Below are 14,670 nucleotides of genomic sequence, written 5' to 3'. Positions count from 1 at the left end.
TTCTTGCCACCTCTTTTTAATTTATTCTGCTTCTGTTAGGTCCTTGCCATTTCTGTCCTTTATTGTGCCTATTTTTTCATGAAATGTTCCCTTGATATCTCCAATTTCTTAAAGATCTCTCTGCTGCTGCTGCTAAGTCACTTCAGTTGTGTCCGACTCTGTGCGACCCCGTAGACGGCAGCCCACCAGGCTCCCCCGTCCCTGGGATTCTACAGGCAAGAACACTGGAGTGGGTTGCCATTTCCTTCTCCAATGCATGAAAGTAAAAAGTGAAAGTGAAGTCGCTCAGTGGTGTGCGACTCTTAGTGATCCCATGGACTACAGACCACCAGGCTCCCCCGTACATGGGATTTTCCAGGCAAGAGTACTGGAGTGGGGTGCCATTGCATTCTCTCTAGTCTTTATCATTCTATTGCTTTCCGCTACTCCTTTGCATTGTTCTTCACAAGGCTTTCTTATCTCTCCTTTCTATTCTCTGGAATGCTGCATTCAGTTGGCTGTATCTTTCCTTTTCTCCTTTACCTTTTGCTTCTTTTGTTTACTCAGCTATTTGTAAGGTCTCCTCAGAAAACTGCTTTGCCTTCTTGCATTTTTTTTCCCCTTTTGGGATGGTTTTGGTCACTGCCTCCTGTATAATGTTACGAATCTCTGTCCATAGTTCTTTAGGCACTCTTTCTGAGATCTAATCCCTTGAGTCTATTCATCATCTGCACTGCATAATCATAAGGGATTTGATTTAGGCCATACCTGAAAGGTCTTGTGGTTTTCCCCACTTCAATATAAGTCTGAATTTTGTAGTAAGGAGCTCATGATCTGAGCCAGAGATTCAAGCTCATTACATGTTTTGTGCATTTTATTTCTATCATTATTACATTATTAAAACAGTTTCACCTGATTAGATTCCATAGCTGGGGGACCCATACTGTAAGGTTAAAAAAAATTGCAATAAGACAATAATGAGGATGTAAAGACATATTTCATCATTAATCTTTTATTTTGAACATTTGTATTGCTATACCTGACTTTTGAGAGTGGAAATGGTGCTTCATCTAGAATGGGTTCAGTAACATGGAGATTACAGCTATTTTTCCTGGGGTAGTGAATTGTTTCTTAGTATAGAAAAATTGGAAGGAAGCTTAAAGTTCATGAAGTGCTAAATTTCTCCAATTCTACCTTTCCAATCAGATGCTAGGTAATGGTTCCAGCTCTGGAAATTTACCCTAAATGCATTATATATATAAAATAAAGCTTCAAAGTTACTATAAAATTCCTAGAATTGCCAGGTGAAATCTCTGACTTTTATCTGTTAATTTGTTTGGTAATACAATGGGAAAAACATTCAAAATTCATATTAATTTTATGTAGAAGTTCAAAAAGTTTATATTTTCACATATATTTTCTTTTTATAATCTTTTTTCAGAGCCAATTTCTAGTACTGTCAATTATCATACTAATCACCTATTTTTGTAATATCTGTACCTGGATAAATAAATAGGTCAGAGTTGGTGTGTTACCGTAAATCCAAAGTAACACTGCAAATCTTTCACGCTGAGATAGAACTGAACAGACTGGATAGTTGAAAAGTTAAAGTTTAAAAGAAAACTCAGTTTTTTGGAAAACAATTTAAATCATAGGTGTATAATAAGTTATACACAGTCTATCTCTAATTTAATTTACTTTTCTCCTTTAAGTCCAATTTCCAGTTAGTTTCCTTCCTTATATGCATCTACTTGAATATCTACCCTAATTTGTTTGTGTATATATCCTTGAAAATACAATTGCCATGTAAAATATGCAGCAATGTTAAGTGCACAAACACACAAGAGTTTTAGGTAAGCTTTTATTTATTGATTTATTTTACATAAAGCATATAAAGACATGACATAAGACATAAGACCATAAGACATGACATAATAAAACATAAACATAAACATAAACATAAGACATGACACCATAAAACTTCTAGAAGAGATTATAGGCAAAACATTCTCTGACACAAAATCTGTACCAATATTTTCTTAGGTCAGTCTCCATGGCAAAAGAATGAAACCTACAAACTTATAAGCTTTTACCCATCAAAGGACACCACAAATAAAATAAAAGGCAACATACAGAATGGAAGAAAATATTTGTAAATGATGTGACTGACAAGGGCTTAATTTACAAAACATACAAACAATTCATAGAACACAACAGCAGCAAACAACCCAATTGAAAAATCAGCATCAGAACAAGTAGGTATTTCTCCAAAGCAAAAATATAAATGGCAAGTAGGCACAGGAAAAAATGCTCAACATAACTATTAGAAAAAAGCAAATCAAAACTATGATGAAGTACCACCTCACAGAGGTCAGAATGGCCATCATTAAAATGTCAACAAATAACAAATGCTAGAGAGAAAGTGGAGAAAAGGAAACACTCTTACACTGTTTTTGGGAATGTAAGTTGGGTACAGTCAGTATGGAAAAGAGTATGAAGTTTTCTCAGAAAACTAAAAGCATAATAGCATATAATTCAGCAACCTCAGTGCTGGGCATATATCCAGACAAGGCTAATTCAAAAAGATACATGAACCCTCATTTTCATAGAATAACTATTCACAAGAGCCAAAATAGGGAAACAACCTAAATGTTCATCAATAGATAAAGAAAATATGGTACATATATTCAATGGGATACTACTCAGTCATAAAAAAGAACAAAATAATGTAACTTGTAGCAACATGGATACAGTTAATAATGATCATATTAATTGAAGTAAGTCATAAAGAGAAAAACAAATACTATATGGTATCACTTATATTTGGACTCTAAAATATGACACAAATGAACCAATGAAACAAAAATAGACACATGAATATAGAAAACAAACTTCTGTTGCAAGGCAGAAAGATAGCATGGGAGGGTGGTATTGGAAGATGCAATCTAGGATGTATAGAATGGATAAACAATAAGATCCTTTCTACTGTATAGCACAGAAAACTATATTCAATATCCCATGATGTCATAGTGAAAAATAATATATATATAACAAAATATGTGTGTATATATATATATATATATATGTATAACTGAATCACCACAGCAGAAATTAGCACATTATAAATCAACTGCATGGCAAATAGATGGGGAAACAGTGGAAACAGTGGCTGACTTTATTTTTCTGGGCTCCAAAATCACTGCAGATGGTGATTGCAGCCATGAAATTAAAAGACACTTACTCCTTGGAAGGAGAGTTATGACTAACCTAGACAGCATATTAAAAAGCAGAGACATTACTTTGTTGACAAATGTCCATCTAGTTAAGGCTATGGTTTTTCCAGTAGTCATGTATGGATGTGAGAGTTGGACTATAAAGAAAACTGAGTGCTGAAGAATTTATGCTTTTGAACTGTGGTGTTGAAGAAGACTCTTGAGAGTCCCTTGGACCGCAAGGAGATCCAACCAGTCCATCCTAAAGGAGATCAGACCTGGGTGTTCATCAGTAGGACTGATGCTGAAGCTGAAACTCCAGTACTTTGGCCGCCTGATGCAAAGAGCTGACTCATTTGAAAAGACCCTGATGCTGGGAAAGATTGAAGGCAGGAGGAAAAGGGGACGACAGAGGATGAGATGGTTGGATGTCATCACTGACTCAATGGACATGGGTTTGGGTGTCCTCCAGGTGTTGGTGATGGACAGGGAGGCCTGGTGTGCTGCAGTTCATGGCATCGCAAAGAGTCAGACATGACTGAGCGACTGAACTGAACTGAAATCAACTACAATACAATAATAAAAAAAGAATACAGATCTGCTGTGTTCCATCTCTTTATTGCTTCCTACATAGATAATCACCATATGACTTTTGTTAACATTGGTTACCTTTTATCTTTTTAAATTGCATATGTAGATGCTATAGAATTTACACTTTTGTATCTGGTTTCCTTCATTCAACATAAGGTTTACAAGATTTGTCTTTGCTACATGTAGCATGACTCTTGGTCACCTTCATTTCTATATAATATTCTAGTGTATGTGCCTGTGCAAAGAAATAGAGACAACTAATAGAATAGGAAAGACTAGAGATCTATTTAAGAAAATTAGAGATACCAAGGGAACATTTCAATTGAAGATGGGCACAATGAAGGACAGAAATGGTATGGACCTAACAGAAACAGAGATATTAGGAAGAGGTGGCAAGAATAAGCAGAACTATTAAAAAAAAATGATCCAGATTACCACGATGGTGTGATCACTCACCTAGAGCAAGACAACCTGGTGTGCGAAGTCAAGTGGGCCTTAGCAAGCATCACTAAAAACAAAGATAGTGGAGGTGATAGAATTTCAGCTCATCTATTTCAAATCCTAAAAGATGATGCTATGAAAGTGCTGCACTCAATATGCCAGCAAATTTGGAAAACTCAGAGGTGGCCATAGGACTTGGAAAGGTCAGTTTTCATTCCAATCCCAAAGAAAGGCAATGCCAAGGAATGTTCAACCTACTGCACAATTGCACTCATCTCACATGCTCACAAAGTAATGCTCAAAATTCTCCAAGCTAAGCTTCAACAGTATATGAACTGAGAAATTCCAGATGTTCAAACTGGATTTAGAAAAGGCAGAGGAACAAGAGATCAAATTGCCAACATCCGTTGGATCATCATAAAAGCAAGAGAATTCCAGGAAACCATCCACTTCTGCTTCACTGACTATGGTAAAGCCTTTGACTGTGTGGATCACAACAAACTGGAAAATTCTTAAATATATGGGAATACCAGACCACCATACCTGCCTCCTAAGAAATCTGTATGCAGATCAAGAAACAACAGTTAAACTGCACATGGAAATTGACTGGTTCCAAATTGGGAAAGGAGTACATCAAGGCTGTATATTGTCACCCTGCTTATTTAATTTATATGCAGAGTACATCATGAAAAATGCCAGGCTGGATGAAGCATAAGCTGGAATCAAGTTTGCTGGGAGAAATATCAATAACCTCAGCTATGCAGATGACACCATCCTTATGGCAGAAAGTGAGGAGGAACTAAAGAGGCTCTTGATGAAAGTGAAAGAGGACAGTGAAAAAGGTGGCTTAAAGCTCAACATTCAAAAGACTAAGATTGTGACATCCAGTCCCATCACTTCTTGGCATATAGATGGGGAAACAATTGAAACAGTGAGAATCTTTGTTTTCTGTGCTCCAAAATCACTTCAGGTGGTGACCACAGCCATGAAATTAAGACATTTGCTCCTTCAAAGGAAAGCTATGACCAACCTAGACAGCATATTAAAAAGCAGAGACATTACTTTGCCAGTAAAAGGGCTGTCTTGTCAAAGTTATGGTTTTTCCAGTAGTCATGTATGGAGAGTTGGACCATAAAGAAGGCTGAGTGTTGAAGGATTGATGTTTTTGAATTGTATTTTTGGAGAAGACTCTTGAGAGTCCTTTGTACTGCAGTGACATCAAACCAATCAATCCTAAAAGAAATCAGTCCTGAATATTGGTTGGAAGGACTGATGCTGAAGCTGAAACTCCAATATTTTGGCCACCTGATAGGAGGAGCTGACTCATTAAAAAATACCCTGATGCTGGGAAAGATTGAAGGCAGGAGGAGCAGGGGATGACAGAGAATGAGATGGTTGAATGGCATTACTAAATCAGCGGATATGAGTTTGAACAAACTCTGGGAGACGGTGAAGGACAAAGAAGCCTGTCGTGCTATAGTCCATGAGGTCACAATGAGTTGGACATGACTGAGGAAATAAACAACAACAAATGTGTTTGTCTGCTTAGTTACTCAGTCATGTCCAACTGTTAGAAACCCTACTGAACTGTAGCCCACTAGGCTCCTCTCTCCATGGGATTTCCCAGGCAAGGATACTGGAGTCAGTTGTCATTTCCTTCTCCAAGGATTCTTTCCAATCCAGGGATTGAACCCATGGCTCCTGTGTCTCTTCCATTGCATGCAGATACTTTACCTGCTGAGTACTGAGGAAGCCCATTTATTCTAATTTATAAATTATTCAATTCAGTATTACAGGAAAAGAGAGTCATTTCCAATTTTTGGCTACTGAAAATAATGTTGCTAATGAATATTCTGGGATTTGTGTGTAATAATTTCATTTTAGAATTTAACAAGGGGCAGAATAGCAGGGACATAGTACATTTCTATGTTCTGTTTTAATAAATATTATCAAACAGTTTTCCAATATATTTGTAACAATATAAAAGCCAAGAAACAGTGAATAAATTTCTTGCCCCACATTCTTATCAGTATTTTGTATCAACTTCCCCTACCGTTTTAGGCCTTTTGGTGGGTATGTAGTACTATCCCTTCTTCTTGTTTTTCAGTTGCTAAGTTGTGTCTGACTCTTTGGGACCCCTGTACTGCAGCATATCAGGGTCCTCTGTCTTCTATCTCCCAAAGTTTTCTCAAATTCATGTCCACTGAGACGGTGATGTTATCTCATCATGTCATCCTCTGCCACTCTCTTCTCTTTTTGCCCTCAATCCTTCCCAGTGTCAAGGTCTTTTCCAATAAGTCAGCTCTTCAAATCAGGTGGCCAAAGTACTGGAGCTTCAAGTTTGGCAACAGTCCTTCTAGTAAATATTCAGGGTTGATTTCCTTTAGGATTGATTGGTTTGATCTCCTTGTAATCCAAGGGTCTCTCAAGAGATTTTCCTCTATTCCTTGTAGGAGATTTTAATTTTTTAACATGTGGCAGTCTTAGTCCCGTGGCCACTAATCAAACTAGTGTCCCCTGCAGTGGAAACATGGAGTCTTACCTGTGTATTGCCAGAGAATTTCTTTGTATTTCTTTTTTCTTTTTCTTTGATGACTGCTGCTACAGCAAAACTCTTTCCATCGATAATTAGCCATTAAGATGTATCTTTTTTAGTGACATGCTTATAAGAGGGTAGATGTCCAATTTCAATTGGAACGTTTGTCTTTTAAAAATTGATATTTCTTTACAAATTTCTGGATGTAATTCCTATATCAGAAATATATATTGCAAATATATTCTCTAAATCCTGGTCCATGGCTTGTCTTTTTTGCTCTGTTGTTTCATTTGTAATATTTATGTTTCCCTCCTTTATTTCCTGTCAATACTGCCAGAAATTATCAATAAGATTAATCTTAAATTATTGTTTGTTTGTTAATTCTCTTTATGTACTGTTTTAAAATGGTATTAATTTTCTATCATTTTCCTTCTCAACATTTCTTACATAGAATTTTTTTCTTTTCTGTTTTTCACAATGAATAGTTAAATTATTGTTTTCCAGAAGACTTTCTACTTTAGCACATGCCTTTAAGAACACATGCTCTCTTAGCATATTTTAAGCAATTCCACAAACTTTATTATGACATGTTGTCATTATCATTCAATTCACTTTTTTTTCCTAACTTCTACTGAGATTTCTTCCATGACTCATGCGTTATTTACATGTGTTTTGCTTAGTTTTCAAATAACAGGAGGCTTTCTAGATAGTTTACTGTACTTTTTACTGCTTAATGTCTCTGTGATTTAAGATTTAAGAACAAACTGAATTATTTCAATCCTTTGAGGTGTTTTGAAATTTATTTGATGGCTATCTCATGATCAATTTTGCTAAATGTTCCATATTTTAAAAATTACTAGGTATTTTGAACTAGCTCAAATTTATTAATTTGTTTAGATATTGTGCATCTGTGCTGATTTTTATATTTCTCTCAGTTATGAAAAAGTTTTGAAAAAAATTTCCTCTGTATGTGGATTTGTGTATTTCTCACATTGTTTTACCAACTTTGGCTTTATAGATTTTTGAAACTGTACTAATGAGCATGTAGGAATGTAGAAGCTTCATATCTTCCTAGTATAGTTATAAATTTATAATTTTTAAATATCCTGTATTATCTTCCAAATACCTTTTTGTTGGACTTAAAAATCTACTTATCTGAAATAGATAAGTAGAAAAATAAATACCTACCATTTTTCTGTATATTGTTACCCTGCTTATTTAGCTCACATGCACAGTACATCATGTGAAATGCTGAGTTGAATGAAGCACAAGCTGGAATCAAGATTACTGGAAGAAATAGCAATAACCTCAGATATGCAGATTACACCACTTTTAAGGCAGAAAGTGAAGAGGAACTGAAGAGACTCTTGATGAAAGAGAAAGAGGAGAGTAAAAAAACAAACAAAAACAAACAAACAAAACAAACAAACAAACAAAAAAACTGGCTTAAAACTCAACATTCAAAAAACTAAGATTGGGAGAATAAGATGGCAGAAGGATAGGTGGATGTGGAATACCTCTCCATGGATACATCAGGAATATACCTTCAAACACAGAAATGCATGCAGAACACCAGCTGAAAGCATACAGGAGTGCCTGATCAGTGGAAAAGAATATACAGAGTCATGCAAAACCCTGTAGGATGAAGGAACTAGGGGGCAAAACCAGAGTGTTACTAGGACTGGACCTGCCCTCACTGGGTGGAGAAACTGATGCAGTGGTCCTATCCCCACAGCGGGGCAATTGTCTGAGTCAGAGGAGAAACATTTAAGACTGAGAGTGAAACAGCTGATCTGTGGCAACCTAAATGGAACGAGAATCAGACAGTCCTTGCTGCAGCCATATGTACCCTGGACAGTGACACAAGTCCCCTAGAAGGCACAGTGGCTGGAAGCAGGAGTTTGGGATTGTGGAGCAATTTCAGGGCAAGGGCTGCTGTTGACTGTGGAGAGATGGACAGAGGGGATGTGAGGGAGGGGACTGTGGTGGGAAATGCCTGTGGAGGAAAGCCAGGCAGCCAAGGAAGCAAGGCGATACTGCTGAGTCATGTGTAGGGGGTGGAGCCATCACCATTGCCTCTCTCTCCCCACACACCAGCATCAGCAGCTGAACAATAGAGAGGCTGGCCCATCAAGTGCCTGACGCACTGAACCACACCACCCACCCAGGGTGACCCTTTAAATGACTGATGGACCAATCTACAGAGTAGGAGCCTAGCCAGGGTGCCCCTTTAAGTGCCTGACACACCAGTCTACAGAGTAGGACCCCCACCCAGGGTGACCCTTTAAGTGACTAACACGCCAATCTAGAGAGTAGGACCCCAGTCAGGGGGGCCCGTCTATGTGCCTGACACGCCAAACAACAGATAAGGACCCCAGGCAATGGAACCCTCTAAGTGCCTGTACCAGCAGAGCTATGGAGAAAGCCTAGCCAAAGAGGCCTTCTGATGGCCAGCTACCAGGGACTCGAAAGAATACTCTGATAGGGCCATAACTCCTATGGCTGAGGCAGTCCATATCCCTGCACACTTGGCACCACCAGAGTCCCTGAAACCCAAGCAGCTGCACCACCTTTATGCTCAATCCTCACTGGGGCAGAGCTGCCATAGGCAAAAAAACCCCAAAGAACAAAAAACTGTTTTGTATCTATGCGTGCAGGGTCGCTTCAGTCATATTCAACTCTTTGCTACCCTGTGGATGGTGGCCTGCCAGGTTTCCCTGTCAGGGGGTTCTCTAGGCAAGAATACTGGAGTGTATTGGGCAATACTGGTTGCCATACCATTCTACAGCACTATATTTCCTGCTTTCCTAGCCACCAACTCTCCTGAGTACCTAGTGCTGCCAGAACCCCTGCAACCCAAGCAGCTACACCACCTCCACACCTGGCCCTCCCTGAGGCAGACTCAAGTCCTCCCAGGCAGCCTCAGGAGCAAACCCGAGTGGATGACCCACATGCAGAGGTGGAAATAAAACCACAATTGAAGCCCAGAGGCACTATGGCTAAGGAAGAAGACCCAAAGCTTTCCCACTAGCTATACAAGCTGCAGATTAAATCCACACAGTCAACTTGGCAGATTCTGTGTCTGCAAAATATATAAAAGGACATTGAAAGCTCTCACAAAAGAAAACACAATAGTTCTGATAGCTGTGGACATTGGAGGCAAGAACACACAGGAGTAGGACCAGATTAGAATATGAGCTGCCTCCACAGCAGGTCCAGAGACCAGCACAGTGTTGGAGGGCATCCTAGGGAGGTGTGGTGGACTAGGACTCCCAGTGAGGGAAAGGACCCGGACAGCAGTGACTCAAGATAAACATTTATTATTCTTATGTTTTAATTTGTTCTGTAGTTTCTTTTGGGTTTTTTCATTTTTTTTAAAGTTTCCTTCCTCCACCCTATTGTAGTTGTCACTTTTATTGGCACTATGAAATCTAATTAAGCTTTTGAGTTTCTTTTTTTAAATCACAATTTGTATTGTTATAAACCTGTGCCCTACATTGGGCTTTTGCAGTTCTGTGGTTTTCCTTTTTTTATTTTTTTCTTTTCTCTTTTTTAATTTTTAATTTTTTAAACCTATTATTATTTTTTCTCCATTTATTCATTTATTTGATTTTCCTACTGTTCTTTTCCCTTGCAATTAATCTTTAATGTATATAAATCTTCTGTTTCTACCTCTGTTTAACTTTGCCTTTCTATTTTTGCTTTCTTTTCTTTCTTTCCTTTCCTCTCAACTTATTTGTTAGTTTTGTTTTCATTACTTTATTCCCTACTTGGCATCTTACTTTAGTTTTGCTTTCCAGTTTGTGCTTTAGTTAGTCTTGTTCTTAACTGGTAGATGTTATTTTTGGTTTCCTTTGCTCACCAGATCAATCCATTGTACTTTATTTTTGTTGGACTGTTTTGATTTTGCTTATGGATGTCTATGTATATGGATATATTCCATTATTTTAATTATTATTTGCCTAATTTTGTAACTGCCATTTGTCTGGAGTTCATTTTTGGAGTCTCGATTTTGGGTATGTGTTTAATCTCACTTAGTGCCATAACAAACCACCTGTGGAAGCTTCATTCCTGACCAGAGATCAAGCCCTGAGCCTTTGGAGACAGAGCACTGACTCCAAGAGCCTAGACTACCAGAGAACTAACCCTAGGGAGTATCAAACAGTGAGAGCTCCCAAAAAGAAACCACTTGAATACAAGACTTATCATCGCCCAACCACCAGTAGCACCCTGTGCAGGATGCTGCATCCAAACAACAAACAAAACAAAAATACAAACCCAATCATCAACAGACAGGATTACCACCTCACTCAGCCTTGCCCATCAGAGGAAAAATAAAACAAAACTCAGCAAAAATCTCACCCTATATGAAGCTTACATAAACCAGTGGACCAGACATAGGAGGGCAGAAAACAAAAGGAATAAAGAATTCAACCTTAAAGCCTGGGAAAAGGAGGTCTCAAACACAATAAGTTAAAAAAAAAATGAAAAGGCAGAGAAATACTACACAAATGAAAAAATAATCTAGAAACACAGAAGTCCACATAAATGAAGTGGAAATAGGCAAACTACCCGAGAAAGAATTCAGAATAATTATAGTAAAGATCAAAAACCTTGAAAACAAAATGTAAGAATCAATTACAAATAGAAGAATTAAAGAATAAACACACAGAGACAACATAATTACTGAATTTAAAAATAGTCTAGAATGAATCAATAGCAGAAAATCTGAAGCAGAAGAACGAATCAGTGAGCTGGAAGATAACATGGTGGAAACAACTTCTGAAGAGCAGAATAAAGTAAAAAGAATGAAAAGAACTGAGGATAGTCTCAGAGACCTCTGGGACAGTATCAAACGCATCAACTTTTGAAGTATAGGGGTCCCAGAAGAAAAAGAGAAAAATAAAGCATATGAGAAACATTTTGAAGAAATTATAGTTGAAAATTTCCCCAACATGGAAAAGGAAATAGTCAATCAAGTTCAAGAGGTGCAAAGAGTCCCATACAGGATAAACCCAAGAAGAAACACGCCAATACACATGCTAGTCAAAAATGACAAGGATTAAACTCAAAGAAAGGGTATTAAAAGCAGCAGGGAAAAGCAACAAGTAACATACAAGGGAAACCCCATACATTTAACAACTGATCTTTCAGCAGAAACTCTTCAGGCCAGAAGGGAATGGCAGGATATATTTAAAGTACTGAAAGAGAAAAATCTACAACCAAGATTACTCTACCTGGCAAGGATCTCATTCAAAATTGATGGAGAAATCAAAAGCTTTTCAGACAAGCAAAAGTTAAGAGAATTTGGTACCACCAAACCAGCTTTACAACAAATGTTACAGGGATTTATATAATCAGGAAATACAAGAGAAGGAAAAAGGTCTACAAAATCAAACCCCAACCAATTAAGAAAATGGTAATAGGAACATATATATCAATAATTACTTTAAAAGTAAATGGATTAAATTCTCAAGCCAAAAGACACAGACTGGCTGAATGGATATAAAAACAAGACTCATATATATGCTATCTACAAGAAACCCACTTCAGACCTAAAGACACTTGGGCACTTTAGAAGATGGAGAAAAATATATTCCATACAAATGGAAAGCAAGTGAATCCTGGAGTAGCAATCCTCATATCAGACAAAATAGACCTTAAAATAAAGACTATTACAAGAGACAAGGAAGGATGCCACATAATGATCAAAGGATCAATCCAAGAGGAAGACATGACAATTGTAATCATCTATGCACCCAACATAGCATCCAACCTCAATACATAAGACAAACACTAACAGACACAAAAGGAGAATTTGACAGTAACACAATAATAGTAGGAGACTTTAACACCCCACTCACACCAATGGACAGACCATTGAAGCAGAAAATTAATAAGGAAACACAAGTCTTAAATGATACATTAGATAAGATGGATCTCATTGATATATTCAGGACATTCCATCCAATGCAGAAGAATACACCTTTTCAAGTGCCCATGGAACATTCTCCAGGATAGACTACATCTTGCGTCACAAATCAAACCTCAGTAAGTTGAAGAAAATTGAAATCGTTATCAAGCATCTTTTCCGACCACAATGCTATGAGACTAGATATGAATTACAAGAAAAAAAACTGTAAAAAATACAAACACATGGAGGTTAAACAATACGTTTCTAAATAACCAACAGGTTACTGAAAAAATCAACAGGGAAATAAAAAAAAAAATTCTAGAAACAAATGGCAATGAAAACATGGCAACTCAAAACCTATGGGATGCAGCAAAAGAAGTTCTAAGAGGGAAGTTTATAGCAATACAATCTTACCTCAAGAAACAAGAAAAACAACAAATATACAACATAACATTACACTTAAAACAACTGGAAAATGAAGAACAAGAAGTTCATAAATTAGCAGAAGGAAAGAACTCATGAAGACCAGAGCACAAATAAATGAAAAAGAAAAAAATAGTAAAGATTAATAAAACTTAAAGCTGGTTCTTTGAGAAGATAAACAAAATTGACAAAACTTTAGCCAGACTCATTAAGAAAATAAGAGAGAAGAATCAAATCTACAAAATTATAAGTGAAAAAGGAGAGGTTATAACAGACAATGCAGAAATACAAAGGATTATAAGAGACTATTATAAACAACTTCATGGCAATAAAACGGATAACCTGGAAGAAATGGACAGATTCTTAGAATAGTTAAGTCTTCCAAGACTGAACCAGGAAGATCTAGAAATAATGAACAACTCAATTATAAGGATTGAAATTGAAGCTGTGATCAAAAATCTCCCCCAAAACAGAAATCCAGGCCCAGATGGCTTCGCAGGAGAATTCTATCAAACATTTAGAGAAGAGATAATGCCTATCCTTCTAAAACTCTTCCAAAAAACTGCAGAGGAAGGAACAACTTCCAAACATATTCTTTGAGGCCACCATCACCATGACACCAAAACCAGACAAACACAACAACAAAAAAAGAAAACTACAGGTCAATATAACTGATGAACATAGATGCAAATATCCTCAACAAAAGTTTAGCAAACAGTATTCAATGACACTTTAAAAAGCTCATACACCATCAAGTTGGGCTTATTCCAAGGATGCAAGCATTCTTCAATATATTCAAATCAATCAATGTGATACACCATATTAACAAATTGAAAGATAAAAACCATATGAGAAACTCAATAGATGCAGAAAAACCCTTTAAAAAATTCAGCCCCCATTTATGATTAAAACTCTTCAAAATGTGGGCATAGAAGAAACCTACCTCAAATTGTAAAGCCCATATATGATGAGCCTACAGCAAACATTATTCTCAATGGTGGAAAAAATGAAAGCATTCCCCCCAAAATCAGAGGAAGACAAGGGGGTCCACTTTCACCACCGTTATTCAACATGATTTTCGAAGTCCTAGCTACAGCAATCATGGAAGAAAAATAAATAAAAGGAATCTAGATTGAAAAAGAAGAAGTCAAACTCTCATTGTTTGCAGATGACATGATACTGTACATAGCAAACCATAAAGATAGTATAAGAAAATTACTAGAGCTAATCAGTGAATTTAGCAATGTTGCAGAATACAAAATCAATACATAGAAATCACTTGAATTTCTACATACTAAAAATGAAAAATCAGAAAGGGAAATTAAGGAATCAATCCCATTCACCAAGAAGAATAATAAAATATCTAGAAATAAACTTACCTAAGGAGGCAATAGAACTGTACATAGAAAATTATAAGACACTGATGAAAGAAATAAAAGAGAACATAAACAGATGGAGAGATATTTCATGTTCCTGGGTAGGAAGAATCAATATTGTGAAAATGACTATACTACCAAACACAATCTACAGATTCAACGTGATCCCTGTCAAATTACCAATGAAAATTTTCCACA

The sequence above is a fragment of the Bubalus bubalis genome, chromosome 22 (genome assembly GCF_019923935.1).
Source record: "Bubalus bubalis isolate 160015118507 breed Murrah chromosome 22, NDDB_SH_1, whole genome shotgun sequence".
Lineage (NCBI taxonomy): Eukaryota > Metazoa > Chordata > Mammalia > Artiodactyla > Bovidae > Bubalus > Bubalus bubalis.
The sequence above is the reverse complement of the archived record's forward strand: the minus strand, read 5'-3'. Positions refer to the sequence as shown.